Here is a 15,793-nt window from a genome sequence, read left to right on the forward strand (position 1 = left end):
TCTCTGTGGAACATGAATCACACAGAAGCTTCCACAGGGTCTTGGTCAAGGTGGTATGCGGTCTAGGCAGAATTCACATGGTTGATGGTTTCTCTCATGTACGTGGAGAAGGAAGCATGGGGTTCTGTGAGAGGACTGGGCCATGTTGCTCTCAGAGAAATATTCAGCAAAGACAAAAAGACTAGCAGGCTCTTAAAATGAGTGATTGCAGCTCCTGCTAGCTGCAGATCACCATTCCTGGCCAATGGGAACTGCAGGAAGCAGCATGGGCACTGCTTCCTACAGCTCCCATTGGCTAGGAACAGCAATCTCTGGCCAATGGGAGCTGCAATCCCCCATACCTATGGAGATGCATATAAATATAGCAGTGGCAGACGCCTAATCCTGAGGAACTGGTGTTTGCCCATCCCTGACTTAGTAACACCTGCTTCTCAAAAAAAGAAAAAAGTCACATCATAACTGTTCACAAATCAAACTGACCTGAAGTAAATGTGTGTAATTTAATCTGTGAATTCATGGCTAACAATGGATGGAGAGCAGATGCATACATAACTGAACAGGCATAACACTTTTTAGTGACCCTATCCTCCCCCCCACAAAAAAAAACACACCACAACCCAAAACCCACACACAAAAAAACCCACTGATTTCTATGTATCACAATCACACTGTTACTGTATTTTTCACAGTTCTTTCCCTGAGTTTTTCATAGAATCATAGAACTGGAAGAGACCTCAGAAGGTTATCAAGTCCAGCCCCCTGCTCTAGGCAGGACCAATTCCAACTAAATCAACCCGGCCAGGGCTTTGTCAAGCCAAGACTTAAACACCTCTAGGGATGGAGACTCCACTACTTCCCTAGGTAACCCATTCCAGTGCTTCACCACCCTCCTAGTGAAATAGTTTTTCCTAATATCCAACCTGGACCTCTCCCACCACAACTTGAGACCATTGCTCCTTGTTCTGCCATCTGTCACTACTGAGAACAGCCTCTCTCCATCCTCTTTGGAACCTCCCTTCAGGAAGTTGAAGGCTGCTATCAAATCCTTCCCTCACTCTTCGCTTCTGCAGACTAAACAGACCCAAGTCCCTCAGCCTCTCCTCATAAGTCATATGCTCCAGCCCCCTAATCATTTTGGTTGCCCTCCACTGGACCCTCTCCAATGCGTCCACATCCTTTTTGTAGTGGGGGGCCCAGAACTGGACACAATACTCCAGATGCGGCCTCACCAAAGCTGAATAAAGGGGAATGATGACATCTCTGGATCTGCTGGCAATGCTCCTCTTAATGCAACCTAATATACCATTAGCCTTCTTGGCTACAAGGGCACACTGTTGACTCATATCTAGCTTCTCATCCACTGTAACCCCCAGGTCCTTTTCTGCAGAACTACTACTTAACCGGTTGGTCCCCAGCTTGTAACTATGCTTGGGATTCTTCCGTCCCAAGTGAAGGACTCTACACTTGTCCTTGTTGAACCTCATCAGATTTCTTGTGGCCCAATCCTCCAATTTGCCTAAGTCATTCTGTACCCTATCTCTACCCTTAAGCATATCTACCTTTCCCCCCAGCTTAGTGTCATCCGCAAACTTGCTGAGGGTGCAATCCATCCCCTCATCCAGATCATTAATAAAGATATTGAACAAAACTGGTCCTAGAACCGAACCTTGGGGCACTCCGCTAGAAACTGACCGCCATCCTGACATCGAGCCATTGATCATTACCCGCTGGGCCCGGCCTTCTAGCCATCTTTCTATCCATCTTATCGTCCATTTATCCAATCCACAATCCCTTAACTTGCTGGCAAGAATATTGTGGAAGACCGTATCAAAAGCCTTGCTAAAGTCAAGGTATATAACATCCACTGACTTCCCCATGTCCACCGAGCCAGTTACCTCATCATAGAAGCTAATCAGATTGGTCAGGCACGACTTGCCCTTTGTGAATCCATGCTGACTATTCCTAATCACTTTCCTCTCATCCAAGTGCCTCAATATGGATTCCTGAAGGATCCCTTCCATGATTTTTCCAGGAACCGAGGTAAGACTGACTGGCCTATAGTTCCCTGGATCATCCTTCTTCCCTTTTTTGAAGATGGGCACTACATTTGCCTTTTTCCAGTCATCCGGGATTTCTCCCGATCTCCACGACTTTTCAAAGATAATAGCCAAAGGCTCCACAATGACATTTGCCAACTCCCTCAGTACCCTCGGATGCACTAAGTCCGGACCCATGGATTTATGTACGTTTAGCTTTTCTAAATAGTTCCTAACCTGTTCTTTACCCACCATGGGCTGTCCATCTTCATCCCATCTTGCGTCACTTAGCGCAGAAGTTCAGGAGCCGACCTTGTCCGTGAAGACAGAGGCAAAGAAAGCATTGAGTACTTCAGCTTTCCCCACATCATCTGTCACTAGGTTACCTCCTTCATCCATTAGGGGCTGCACACCCTCTCTGATCACCTTCTTCTTGTTAACATGCCTGTAGAAACCTTTCTTTTTATCCTTCACATCCTTAGCCAGTCGCAATTCCATTTGCGCTTTCGCCTTTCTGATAACCCCCCGGCATTCTCGAGCTATACCTTTAAACTCCTCCCTGGTCATTTATCCAAGTTTCCACTCTTTGTAAGCTTCCTTTTTGTGCTTAAGTTCACCAAGGATTTCCCCTGTAAGCCAGTTCGGTCTCCTACCATGTTTGCCTCTTTTGCTACGCGTCAGGATGGTTTCTTTCTGTGCCTTCAATAAGGCTTCTTTAAAATACTGCCAGCTGTCCTGGACTCCTTTCCCCTTCATGTTAACATCCCAGGGGATTCTGCCCATCAGATCTCGGAGGGAGTCAGAATCTGCTTTTTTGAAGTCCAAGGTGTGTATTTTACTACTCTCTTTTCTTCCTTTGGTCAGGATCCTGAAATCTACCATCTCATGAGCAAACTGAACTTGAATATGAGTTAAAATAAAAGAACAATTTCTAGATTATATTATGTTTGACTTTAACAGGAAAAAAAGGCAAATGTGAGAGTATGGCATTTCTGATCATTTGGTTATACAGGCAGTCCCCGGGTTACATGGATCTGACTTACATCAGATCCCTACTTAAAAACGGGGTGAGGCAACCCTGCACTAGCTGCTTCCCCCCAGCAGACCAGGGAGACGTGAAGCTAGCGCCCCCCCACCCCAGCAGACCAGGGAGACGCAGAGCGGCTTTTCTCAGCAGACACCTCAGCTTGAGAATAAAGGACTGAGGGAAGTGAGGTGTCGGAGAATAAAACTGAGCTCTGGAGAAATGTTTGGCTAGAGTTTCCCCTACAATATGCACCAGTTCTGACTTACATACAAATTCAACTTAAGAACAAACCTATAGTCCCTATCTTGTACGTAACCCGGGGACTGCCTGTAACAACTTGTTTATTTGACATTATCAGTATCATTATCAAATCTACCCTGAATTTTTACTTCACTGTTACCTTGAAAATCAGCAGTGAAAACCAGTCATACCAAAATGCTACTGGATTGAAGACTTTGTGATTTGTTTGCCTCCATAGGAAACATATGGCTCTGTTGGGGTTGATGCTGGGGATGTTTTCTATGACTGCATTGACTTATTTGGTTGGCAATTGGGGAACAGAATTTCTAGGTCCTACCAGTAGGTTCTCTATCACAGAATAAGCAAAGGAGGCAGTTTTTCCTGGACAGGAGGCATGGCTAGACTGCAAGCCAAATTACATGAATGTCAGCTTGAATAGTAAGCAAAAGCTATGAACATGCTGAAAGCAACAGCAAAAAGCACCCCACTGAGCTCTGCAGCTTGGTCTTGTGCTTAACGGGGTTCCTTATTAACTGGATATAACACACAGCTATCTCTACTTCTTTCTGAAGATTTACTGATTTCCTTCCCAAACCAGAGCTCATCTTTGATACTGAATAACCCTTGCTGCTTGCTGAAGGAATGGAATGTGCTCATTTAGGCTTTCTTCATAAAAATTTAAGAGGGAATTGTCATTTTATTTTTGGCTGTACTTAGCCCTCTTTCTCTATTTTAATACAATAAATTATTGTAAGACACAAGAGATCTTTGTGATCTTTTTTAGAATCCATTATTAGTGGGCATTAAATTGGTTCTGTCACCCTGGGATAAATCAATAGTAAGTTTAGTCCTCTGTACCCATGAATATTGGGGCATCTGTAAGGTAGCTTATTAACTCTGCAGTATCACCTCCCCCATCCCATCCCACTACATGGCATGTGCCACCTTGATAGAAAATCTACTTTATGAAGTTTGTTGCTATTGGTTTCCTGGCTCCCACTGCCCTTAAGCCCCCCACCCTTAGGAGTGTTGCACCATACAGGAGGATGCTGCACAACACTGCATATGCAGTGATTGTCATTGGTTTCTCCTGAAAGTTTGGGAGAATAAGAAAAATCTGAACATACGAGTTTCTTCATTTGTAAAATGGGGTAATATGCATACAGATGTGGTTGCTCATCTCAAGAAAAAAGGGAAAAGAAAAGATATATTGGCATTGGAAAAGGTTCAGAAAAGGGCAAAAACTGATTAGGGGTTTGGAATAAGGATGTTAAGCACTAGTCGACTATCTGATAAGCAAATGCTTATCGGATAGTTGACTAGTTGCTAACCACCCTTTGCTGCTTCTATCAGATTTGGGGGTGGGGGAGAAACCCGGGCTCTGTGCTGCACTGCCCCTTTGAAACACTGGATGGCATTTCAAAGGAGCAATGCAGCATGGAGCCTGGGATCAGCTGTGCGGCGCTGCCCCTTTGAAGTGCCACATGGAACCCGGGATCAGCTGGGTCCCCAGCTGATCCTGGGCTCTGTGTGGTGCTGCCCCTTTGAAATGCTGCAGAAGCATTTCAAAAGGGCAGTGGTGCCCCATTGACTAATCGAATACTCACTGCGAAAATGCATTGACTATTTGATTAGTCAATTACACAATATTTAACATCCTTAGTTTGGAACAGGTCCCATATGAAGAGAGATTAAAAACACTGGGACTTTCCATCTTAGAAAAGAGGAGACTAAGGGCAATGTTCCCTCTAAGCTGTGCAGCAGCAGAGCTCCACAGGTGATTAATCAGCCTCCGCCACTCAGAGGCTCAGGGCTGCTGACTGACTGGGTAGGACTGATTAAGCACCTGTGAATCTCTGCTACCATGCAGTTTAGAGAGAACACTGATAAGGGGGAATATGATAGAGGTCTATAACTGGTGTGGAAATACTGAACAAGTATTTACTTGTTCCCATAACATAAGAAAAAGGGGTCACCAAACACAATTAATAGGTAGCAGGTTTAAAACAAACAAAATGAAGTTTTTCTTCACACAGTGCTTGTGGAACTCCTTGCCAGAGGACATTGTGAAGACCAAGACTTTAATAGGGTTCAAGAAAGAACTAGATACATTCATAGAGGTTAGGTCCATCAATGGCAATTAGCCAGGATAATTAGGAATGGTGTCCCTAGCTTCTGTCAGAGTCTGGGAATGGGTTACAGGAGAAGGATTGTTTGAAGATTTCCTGTTCTGTTCACTCCCTCTGGAGCATCTGGTATTGGCCACTGTTGGCAGACAGGATTCTGGCTAGATGGACCTATGGTCTGACCCATTATAGTTGTTTTTATGTTCTTATGGGTAATGATACATGCCCTTCTACCTCCAGGGGTCTTGTGGGATTAATGAATACAAGTCATATTGAGAACTTCAGAGGAGACTCTAGGACTTCCCTAAAAGTCATTCTTATGGCCTTTGTTATACAGGCAGTCAGACTAGATCAGTGTTTCTCAAAGTGGTTCATAAAATCACGTTGAGAAATCGTTTAGCTGGCTTTGCCAGTTTATTTACTGGTGCAGCAGCCACAGAGCGCATGGCTCATATTGGCGCCGTTTAGCTGTTTGCAGCCAAGGTGAGCTGTGAGAAGCAGCATGGTCTGAGCTGACACTTCCCATGGCTCCCCTTGGCTGCAAACAGTGAAAAGGAGCCAATAGGAACTGAAAATAAACAAACTAGCTCAGCCAGTTATCAGCTTTCTCAAAGGGGTTTCATGGACCATTTTGGGAAACACTGGACTAGATGAGTATAATTATCCCTTCTGGCCTCAAGCATCTATTAAAATGATTGAAGTTACATTCTAAGTTTATTTACCCTTTTGAGCTTTGCACCACAGACCACTTTTTTCTGTACTTCTATTCTTATTTAGAAATAGTTTGAAGAAATGATGAGAACTCATCAACGTGGACTATGATAAAGAGAAAGCCAGAAGAATTCACATTTCATTTCTTTCGTACTCTAATGACAGTTCAGCTAATAACTTTATAGAGCTGTCCTAATACTTGATATTATGAGCAATGCTAGTCCAGACGATTTACATGAAATGACATTGCTGTGGCTTCTTTATGGCAAAAATTGACACTGAAATTATCTTTCTCCTTTTGCTAAGGGTTTTGAATTACTCTGCTCTCACTTCCAGGCAAAGTATTACCGGTAATTTATTAGGACGTTGCGCTCTGTTGGCCTGTAAAACCACAAACACATTTTTACATTGAGCAGGTTCATTATTTCGATAACTTGCCATCTGTGACAGTAGTTCAACAAGCATTCCCAGATTCGTTATTTAGATAGTTTCCCATTAGCTAGAAAAGGTGAAAGTGCAAGATTTTAAAGAGATCAGATGAGTTAAGGATACACAGCCCAAATCTGCAGCACTTGCTCATCTTGAACAACACTATGAGAGTAATTCAATGCATCTAGTAAGAGATTTTCATTGGTAGTAGGGGTGACAGATTCAGCTCCTCCATGGCCAAAGTTAATGACCAAAACCTATGCCCAGGGCAATCAAATTCAGGCTATGTCTACACTACAGACCTCACAGCAGCACAGCTCCTGTACAGCCACTCTATTCCAGCAGGAAAGAGCTCTCCTGCCAGCATAATTAAATGACCCTTAACAAGCAGTGGTAACTATGCCAGCAGGAAAGTGTCCCCTGCAGACATAGTGCTGTCCACACAGCCACTTTTGTTGAAGACACTTTAGTCAATCCAGGGGATGTTTTCCTCCCAAACAGCTAACAGATTTCACCAACGAAAGCTTCAGTGGAGGAACCTGACAATCTTTTGCCAAATTTCACCCACTCAGAAGAATTTCAGTAGTTTTAGAGGGAAATCTGTCATTTTATTTTGGCTGTACTTTGCCCTGCATTTTTTCTTTAATATCAGAGACCATAGTAAAACATGAGATTTTCGTAATCTCTCTTTGAAGCCACTGTTAGCAAGAATATGGACGTTTACTGCTGCCTCACTAGATTTTGATAGAGAGCACAAAATACGACAAGCTACACCATGTACAAACACTTTGTACATTGTCCACATGCAAATCACGTTAGCCAATTTTTGATTATGGGACTCTTCAGTCTTTTGTCTAATCAAAATATCTATTGGATAGTCACATGCTCAGTTATTGGTGTATCATCTGCCACAAGAGATACAGGTTCTGTTCCTCTGCCTGATACCGAAGTCCCCTTAGCTGGAAGTACTGCAAAGACTGTGAGCAGTGCTTGTCAAGGCAGCAGATTATACTGACCAGAAACAATCCCTGTAGTTGAGTGCGAGGGAAGGAGGTAATAGTTAGAACAGAGGACTCTCAAAGGGTACCCATCCAGTCTCCTGTGGCGAAAGATGGCCAAAGATGAAGAGATTTGACAAGTCAGAAATGGTTGGGCATGGAACATGGTGGGTAGTTGGAGTCAGAGGGTGAGCTTGTCCTATAATGTGGGTAGCAGCTAGAAAAAAAAAATCATTCTCCCTAGTTCATTTGTGTTTCAGTATTAAATGTTCTGAATAACATGTTCAAGCCATTTTTAGCTCCATGTAACTGTGAAAATGTGCCATTACAAACAGACTCATTACAAAAGATCATTCTTCACTAACCCAAAGCAGAGCTAAGAATGGCATATTCAAACAGAATGTCCAAGGAGTTCTTAATGTTGCTCCTATGGCCTGACCTGATGGCCAATATTCAGTTGTTTGCAGGGCTGTCCTTAGGATTTAGGGGCCCTATGCACATACACCCTGTACATGCTGCCCCATGTGACTTGTTTTCACCCCCAGTCCTGGCCACCCTGCACTCCCCCCATCTCCTCCTCTCCACATGGCATGACATGTGGTGCCAGGGAGCAGGGTAAGTGCCTGGCTGCTGTAGAAGCTGCCACTTGGCTCTGCAACTCGCTTGGAGTGGTACCAACAGTAACCAAGTAACTCCCCCACCAGCAGCATCACCCAGCAGGAAAATGAGCTTTATATTTACCTTCCAAGGTAGCAGAATCTTTCTATATGGTACAACATACTCATTAAAAATACTATGAAATATCACATTTCTGCAGGGCTGGCAACTGCAGGCCCAGGACAATGGTGGGGGAGAATTCAGCTCTGGGCCCCTAGAAGCCAGCCCTCAGCACCACACAGACTGTGCGGCGATTTCACCAGCCAGCCCTTTGCACCACTGGGACTGCACTAGGAGAGGGTCCAGTTGCAATTTAAAAGGGCCTAGGATTTTGGCTGCTGCCTCAGTCAGAGCACCAGACCTTTTAAATCACCAGGCCCCAGGAAACTGCTCCCTTTCCTTGCCCTCCCATCAGTGGCCCTGCATTTCTGAGATATTAGTCAGTCTTTGAGCTTGGGCAATTAAAGCAGAAGAAAGCTAGGAAGCATCTGTAACCCGACCTGTTCACTAGCCCAGTGTGAAGTTATTCAGCATAGGGGAAGCCTTGTGACTTCTTACACCATTGTGGGAGACTAGGCCTGAGGCTCCTTGGTGTGCTCTGCCTTGTGTATTAGAGTGTGTGCACCTCAGACCAGACTCACTCAGCCAAACCACCAGGAACAGGATCACAGTTCAGCAGCCTCCCCCTCTCTGCATGCAGCCCGTGTGCGGCTTCCAGCTCAGTCCCTGTTGAGATCCCGCTGAGGGCAGAGGGTACATCCTGGCAGGAAGCAGGAAGTTCTCCCAACATGCCACAGTTTGTAGCCCACAACTTTTAGTTCCCAGGGCTGCTGTTGAAGCACACTGGACCTTGGGCTACACATCTGTAGGCAGGGTTGCCAGATACTTTAAAAAAAATACCAAACATGGCAGGGGGAAAATTGGTTGAGCAAAAAAAAAAAAACAACCATGGGACTAAAGTTGTTGAACAAAAACAAACAAACAAAGGGCACAAAAGAAAGAGGCACTGCGCCTTTAAATCCCCACGCTCACAGCTCTCTCCACCCCTGCCGTCAGACGCAGCAGGGGGAGGGAGAATGTCCCAAGCGGCCTTCCATCTGAGAAGAACAGAAAATACAGGACATTTTATGTGTCGGGTATTTTCTGGTTTTTTTACCGGACAGCGACCACAAATACCGGACTGTCCGGGCCAATACTGGACACCTGGCAACCCTGTCTGTAGTTTTTATTCATTGTAGCAATACAGTCTTGGTGGACACTTATTTGACAGGCTTCTCTTCATAAACAAAACAAATGTTGTTAGCAAGCTTGTGCACCAATGCCTGAAGCAAAGACGCACTAGGGAAAGTCAGAAATAATGCCGTTGCTCTCCCACATTTCCAATTTGGGAATGTCATTGTGGTTAATTGAGTCTGAACACATTATCACTGATGTTCCAGTCTGTGTTGATTGTTTTTAACAAGTCTGTGTCCATTTAACACCAAACAAGAAAACGGAAAATGGGCTGGAATTTTGGGGTCCCAAACTATGCTGATGGCAGGTAGGCTAACTGAAAGTTGTGAGAAATTCCAGAAGGGTCTAGGAGCACATAATTAGTCAGTACAATAGCAGCTGTAGTTTCTTGGCTGGCTTTCCTTCACGCCTGCTCTCCTTCTAGACACTGTCACTAACTCATTAATTTTTAAAAAGTGATAGAACACTTGCAATAGTTATAGCTATCAGGCTTTTGCTATAGTTGCCCCTTCCTCCCTGTGCCTTTCCATGTATTTTAAAGAGATCCTTTACTGCATTATGTTGTTAAAAAATTGTGGGATGCTGGATCAAAGGGGTTATGTTTGTTAGTGGTCTGGTCTGCAAAGCATTAGGCACACCTGTGACACTGTATCAGAGTATGAATTCACTGCATAGAATCACAAAGTGTTCTATACCAGACACCTGATCCTGCCTTCCTTCAGCACCCCAAATTCCCCCTCATATGGCTTATTGATATTAAGGTAATACCACATGGGTGCATACATGCATGCATACAAAACGAAGAGAGCTGTTCTTGCCTTAAAGAGCTTATAGCCTAATCAATGCAAGTAGGAAATGCTCACAGGACAAGGTTATGGATGACACAGTTTAAGTTACATGTACACAGGAAGCACTGACTTGTTTCTAAGCTCTCAGGAAACAGGACATTGTGGACATTTTCATCTACCATAGAGGACCTGTGTAGATAAGTGTTATAGGAAACCTTTCTTTCTCCACAGGGATGTCCCTAGCCTCTCTCTCTCAGTAAATGGGTGACAGGGGACGGATCACATGAGGATTACCTCTGGGGCATCTGGTATTGGACACTGTCGGCAGACAGGATACTGGCTAGATGGACCTTTGGTCTGACCCAGTATGGCCATTCTTATGTGATGCCAATAAAGTGAGGCATCTTATGTGATGTCAATAAACTGGACTAGTCATATTCCTAACCTTATGAAATCACTGGCACCTGGCACTGACTTGCATATACTGCCTCTCAGCAAGTATCAATCATGGTGTACAGAGAGGAAGTTGAACTCATCTGGGTCATCACAGGCTCTGACATGCATAGAGCACACGGTCCACAATTTTTGCTACAGACCTAAGAGGATTTCTCCAGCATAGTCAGCTCCAGTACCTATTGGCAGAGGAGTTTTCTGTTTGTAGCTCCTTACTGATGCTCAAAAAGTATAATGAAGACAACTAAGGGTATTCCCACAGCCACTAGCTTTGCAATCCTACTTGATGGCTCTGGGCAGGAATCAGTCCCTATAATTCATCAGTCTTATGCAGGTGTGGAGGAAGGAAAAGGGAATAAGGGAATTTGTGTGCAGCCATCTTGGTCTTGTTAACAAGAGAGCAAGAGTAAGGCTAAGTCTGTGGCCTGACAACGCGAGATCTGTAATTAGATGCTGCCTTTGCCTCTCGCCTCCATACAGAGATAAGGATAGAATGCTGACTCTGGCAGGGACCTTGAGATAAGGAGCATCTGGGTGGAACTAAATAACTGTTAGCCCTTGGTGTTTGTAATGGGAAGGAGACTAATTGTTATTGTTATTATATCTAATAGACAGTATATAAACTGCTTCATAATTGCTTGTATTCGAAGATCTGCCTCAGGGGGGAGGGGCTTCCCCCCTGTCCGAACCAGTTTTTCCCTTGCTGCAGCTCGTAATAAAACTGCCTCTGGCTACTTGTTGCTTACAAACTCAGAGTGAGGACAATGTTTTCTTCCACAATTTGGTGCCGCGACTCGGATGGCAACGCTCGATTGAAGACAGCGACAGCGGCTGCAGACCATCCCCCTTCACCCTCATGGCACCAAACGAGAGGTAAGAGACCTTTTGAAATCTCTACTGGGGTGTGGAGGAGGACTGCCTGAAGGGTCGTCTGCTTCTTGTGGGCTCACGCCATCCGAACTTCTTGAATCTGCAACAAGGTCAGACGCAAAACGGTTCCGGGGAGGTTGTTTTGTTATCCCCGAGTAGGCCTAAGTTTATGCAGTGCTGGGAATTGCAGTGGTATTGGTGGTGCCGCCCCGGGTACGGGAAGAAGGTTGTATTGCGTCCGGACATAAGGCACCTAGGTTTATGCAGTGCTGGGAACTGCTGTGGTTCTGGGGGGAAACGTGTTGTTTGCCACCCCAAATATGGATGAGGTCCATAATGAGAGATGCATCTAAAAGTGGGAAAATTTCTGTGTGAAAAGCATGCTGAGTGTGAATATAATAAGTGGAGTGTGAATGCTGCTGCCCAGGTCTCTGAAAAGTAAGCTGATTCCAGCCGCACCAGGGCTCTCCCACGAGGGAGTTCTGAACGCAAGGGGGGGTCAGCCGAACCTCGAGACCGAGCAGATATGTGAGGGAGTGACGACTCCCCTTATTTCATGAGCTGCTGATAAAGTCTGACACTCTAGACCCAGCAGACCCCTTCTTTGGAGTGTGTAGATTTAGTTTCCTATAAGCCACTGAACAGACGGGGAGTGGACAGGATACTCCCCTGAATGACTAAAATGGATGGGGATCAGTCTAAGCATACCCCCTCACCACCAAAAGGCACCCCTGCGTACTACATGTACGTGCATCATGGTCCAAGGACCTGTAAGAATTTGACAGATTGACAGAGAAAGAAATTAAAGCCCTGAGGGATGAGATTGAAGCTCAGAAAAGCAAAAATCCGCCCTGCAGTGAGAAATGTAACTTACACGCAATTGCACTGCCTCTCCCAAGCTTAGGGGGGAATTTGGCCCAACATTACCCCCTCTACTCCTCTCTATGCCCAGCCCTATATGGCCCTTACCACACATTACTGAAGATAGAGAGGAGGCACAGAAGATAATTGAAAGGTATCAGATCTTCCCTTTAGAAGAACGGGCTCTAGTTACAAATCTGTCCGATCCAAAGCAAAACACTGAGTTTTGGAAGAGACTTAACAGCTTGTGGGAAGTATTCCTCCAAATTCTCAAGGAAGGAATGCCTGCCGACCATCAAGCCATATTGGCCCTAGGCATTTTGGTTGGAAACATATATACAGAACATAACGCAGGAGTAGGAAAGTGCTGCCAAGCAACTTCAGGAGATTCTCAAGCCCTTGTTAGCGAATAGATAACTACAGCCTCTCTGGCTGGAATCGCAGGCTACCCAAGGATGTTTCACAACGCACAAGTGGGGGCCGTCCAGAAAAAAAATAAACAGTTAAAACCTTTCCCTCACACACTGTTATAATTAGCTTGAGGGCGTGGGAGGACGTAACCTAAAAGCCACCCTAAAAGCCAACTAGTGGGAATTGAATTTGAAGATGTAATCACTAGAAGCTAAATCTGCCCTAACAAGGAGACACATTCTGCAACATAAATCTCCTTACAGAGCATGGTCGAGTGATCCACCCCAGAGTCAGCAGCATAGATCAACTGCTGCAGCATGGATGTTATGAAAATCCTATACTGAGAAGTTTAAAATTAGTAATAGCTGACTGCAGTAATACACATTTGGATTTACCTATTGAAAAGAATTAGGAGGTGTGGGGGCTAATGGGAAAGCCCATCCTCCTTACCAAATTAATACTGGACAAACCTGTGTCATTGAAAAAAAGGTCATTTAGCAGGAATCAGGACAGATCATAAGAAGGAAAAAGCATGTGAAAGGGGAAGGCAAAAGGTTTGGAGCCCTATGGGCATAGTGGAAGGAATAAGGAAAGTAGGAATACAGTCACTGGAAAGTTAAATTAATAGGAATGAGAAACGTTTTCTTTGGAAGGACAAAGCAAATGATTTGAGGGTATGTGAAGGTGAAAAATGGACTCTGTGGGAGTGTAGAAGGAAATAAGCGATTGTTGTAATATATGAAGGGAAACCTGCTTTAAAAAGTGACTCCTTGTTTCTTGCAGCCTTTTTCAATAATCCAGGCAAAGAAACAATCAAATTTAACTATTTGGCTACAGACACTTTTGTTAAATCTGCAAAAGGAAAATAAGGAATTCTATTTACACTTAACTGGTTAACTGTATAAAAGAATGAAATCTATACATTCAATCCTTAAGGTTAAATTTACTCTTTAAGAAAACAAATCTTTGTTTTAAGAATCCAAGCCCTGAAACTTCACTGTGTCTCTGTTCAAGGCTGAGTTGATAACACTTTTGACTTGCTTTCAAATCCAACATTATATGTGAATACAGGCTGCCTGGCTATTTCAAAGGAATATAAAACACCTGTCCCCTCAAGTAAATTGTCCAAATACAAAAAAAATATTTATAAGCACCCATTTAACAAAATTTAATGTCAATATTATTATTACTATAGTCTTAATAAGTAACACTGTATATGATTCTTTTCAGGAAAAGAAAAGCTTTTTGCTTGCTGGAACAATAACTGACCAACACCTTGTGCTAAGGAGAAGCATTATAGCTTCACACATTAAGCCTGATCTGTAGTACAAGAGGGAAACTGAGGCATGCCACTGTGGTGGAGGGCTAGCAACTCTAGAGGTAATTCGAGGGAGTGGAAGGTCACAAGTACCGATGAAGCGCCCTTGTTCTCGTAAAGTTATAGCTCACTCGCCCATGGAAGTGGTAAGGAACTAGCTGTAACCGGTTCCCCTAACAGATCTTAGGCAGTATTTTAAGTTATAATGGGCCACCCCGACGGGGGTAGAAATGTTTTTTTGTCTTTCAGATCATCAGAAAGCGCTGGTGCCAGCTGAAGAAAACCAACAAACAACAACAACAACAACAAAAAACCATGGTTCTGTGTCATGACAAAATAAGTTTGTGTTCTGTCCAAGTTTGTCTTGTGTGTCTTAATTGTAATACGTATTGCAAATAGTGTTGTGTGTAGGATATTGTTTTAATGAAAGGATAATTTGAGTAAAGCAGAAGCATTAATTTAAACCATCAAAATTAATAATTGGGCCCAATCAATTGGCAACTTTAAAATTCAGTGAAAGGATAATAGTTTGGTAATTGTTTAGGCTAGGAGAATGTTAATGTCTCCACAGGTGAACAAAAAAAAAAGGAACTGGAAAGAAGCAAGGAGTGCATCACGTGAACAGAAGGACTGGGAGTGGGGTACCAGCCCTCTCCCCCACCAGATTGGTTTTGCTTTAATGGCTACACAAATGAAATATTTAGCTTCTGCAAATTTGCACACCAACCATAAAAGTGGTTAGGCCAGAGATAATAAGAAATCTATAAGAAACAACACGGGCAAGTGAGACATCAGCATATTTAAGTAAAAATGCCCACAACAATGAGGAAACTAGTAACCTCACCATTGCATTAACAGCTACTTGACCTGCTACTCATTGGTGCCTGATGCCTTAAAAAGCCTCAAGAATTATGGAATTGCATGGGTTCCTATTCACAATTAAACATCTGTGAACCATGCTTGGTCCTATAAAAGAAACAGTGACTCTAGTCAACGTAACCTCCTTCAAGTCACATACATAGAACAAATGCACGCTAATAGCAATGGGGAATACATGGCCTTGGGCCTCCCCTCATTCACACATAATTGTTTTGTTTATTGTAACAACATGAACACTACGAGGACAAAGAATACACAGTCCTCTGAGTTAAAGTTTGTATGGAATATTGTGGGAAAGAAGCTAAACACTAACATCAGGCCACTGAAGTTGGACCTACTGACTCCCACTGGGGCTTACCACTTAAAGCCCAGACAAAGGTAACCCCTGAGGCATGGCTGTCATTTGTTAAACAATGGCCATTGCTAACTTGCCCTCATTTGGATATTATTAATCAGGTCCTTAAGGACAAAATAGAGCCTCCCAATTGTGCATCATGCCCTGAACAGACCCATCTCAGAACCAGGACAACTGTCACTGGTCCTTACCTTGGTGATGTTCCACACTGGTATAGACTAGCTGTGTGCTAGACTGGCTAATCAAATTGGCAAGTGCCTGATTAGGCAACGACGGGGCTTAGTAGATACCATCGCAGATTGGTTTGGGCCTGGAAACTCTGTCAGCAACACTTATGTCATAGCCCAGAAATTGTATGAGAATCCAGGCTGATAGATGCAGTAATATCCAGTGCCTGTAAA

General features: G+C 43.9%; 1 long non-coding RNA gene across 1 annotated transcript in view; it reads left to right on the forward strand.

The window, feature by feature from the left end:
* LOC142830774 (uncharacterized) overlaps window positions 1–14,441 on the forward strand; it is a 33,815-nt gene extending 19,374 nt beyond the window's left edge. The window contains exon 2 of the long non-coding RNA XR_012906244.2: window positions 14,071–14,441. This is a non-coding gene — a long non-coding RNA (uncharacterized LOC142830774). The remainder of the gene's footprint in view (window positions 1–14,070) is intronic.
* Window positions 14,442–15,793: the final 1,352 nt, after the last annotated feature.

This window comes from Pelodiscus sinensis, chromosome 10 (assembly GCF_052426305.1).
Source record: "Pelodiscus sinensis isolate ZL-2025 chromosome 10, ASM5242630v1, whole genome shotgun sequence".
NCBI classification, from domain to species: Eukaryota; Metazoa; Chordata; order Testudines; family Trionychidae; genus Pelodiscus; species Pelodiscus sinensis.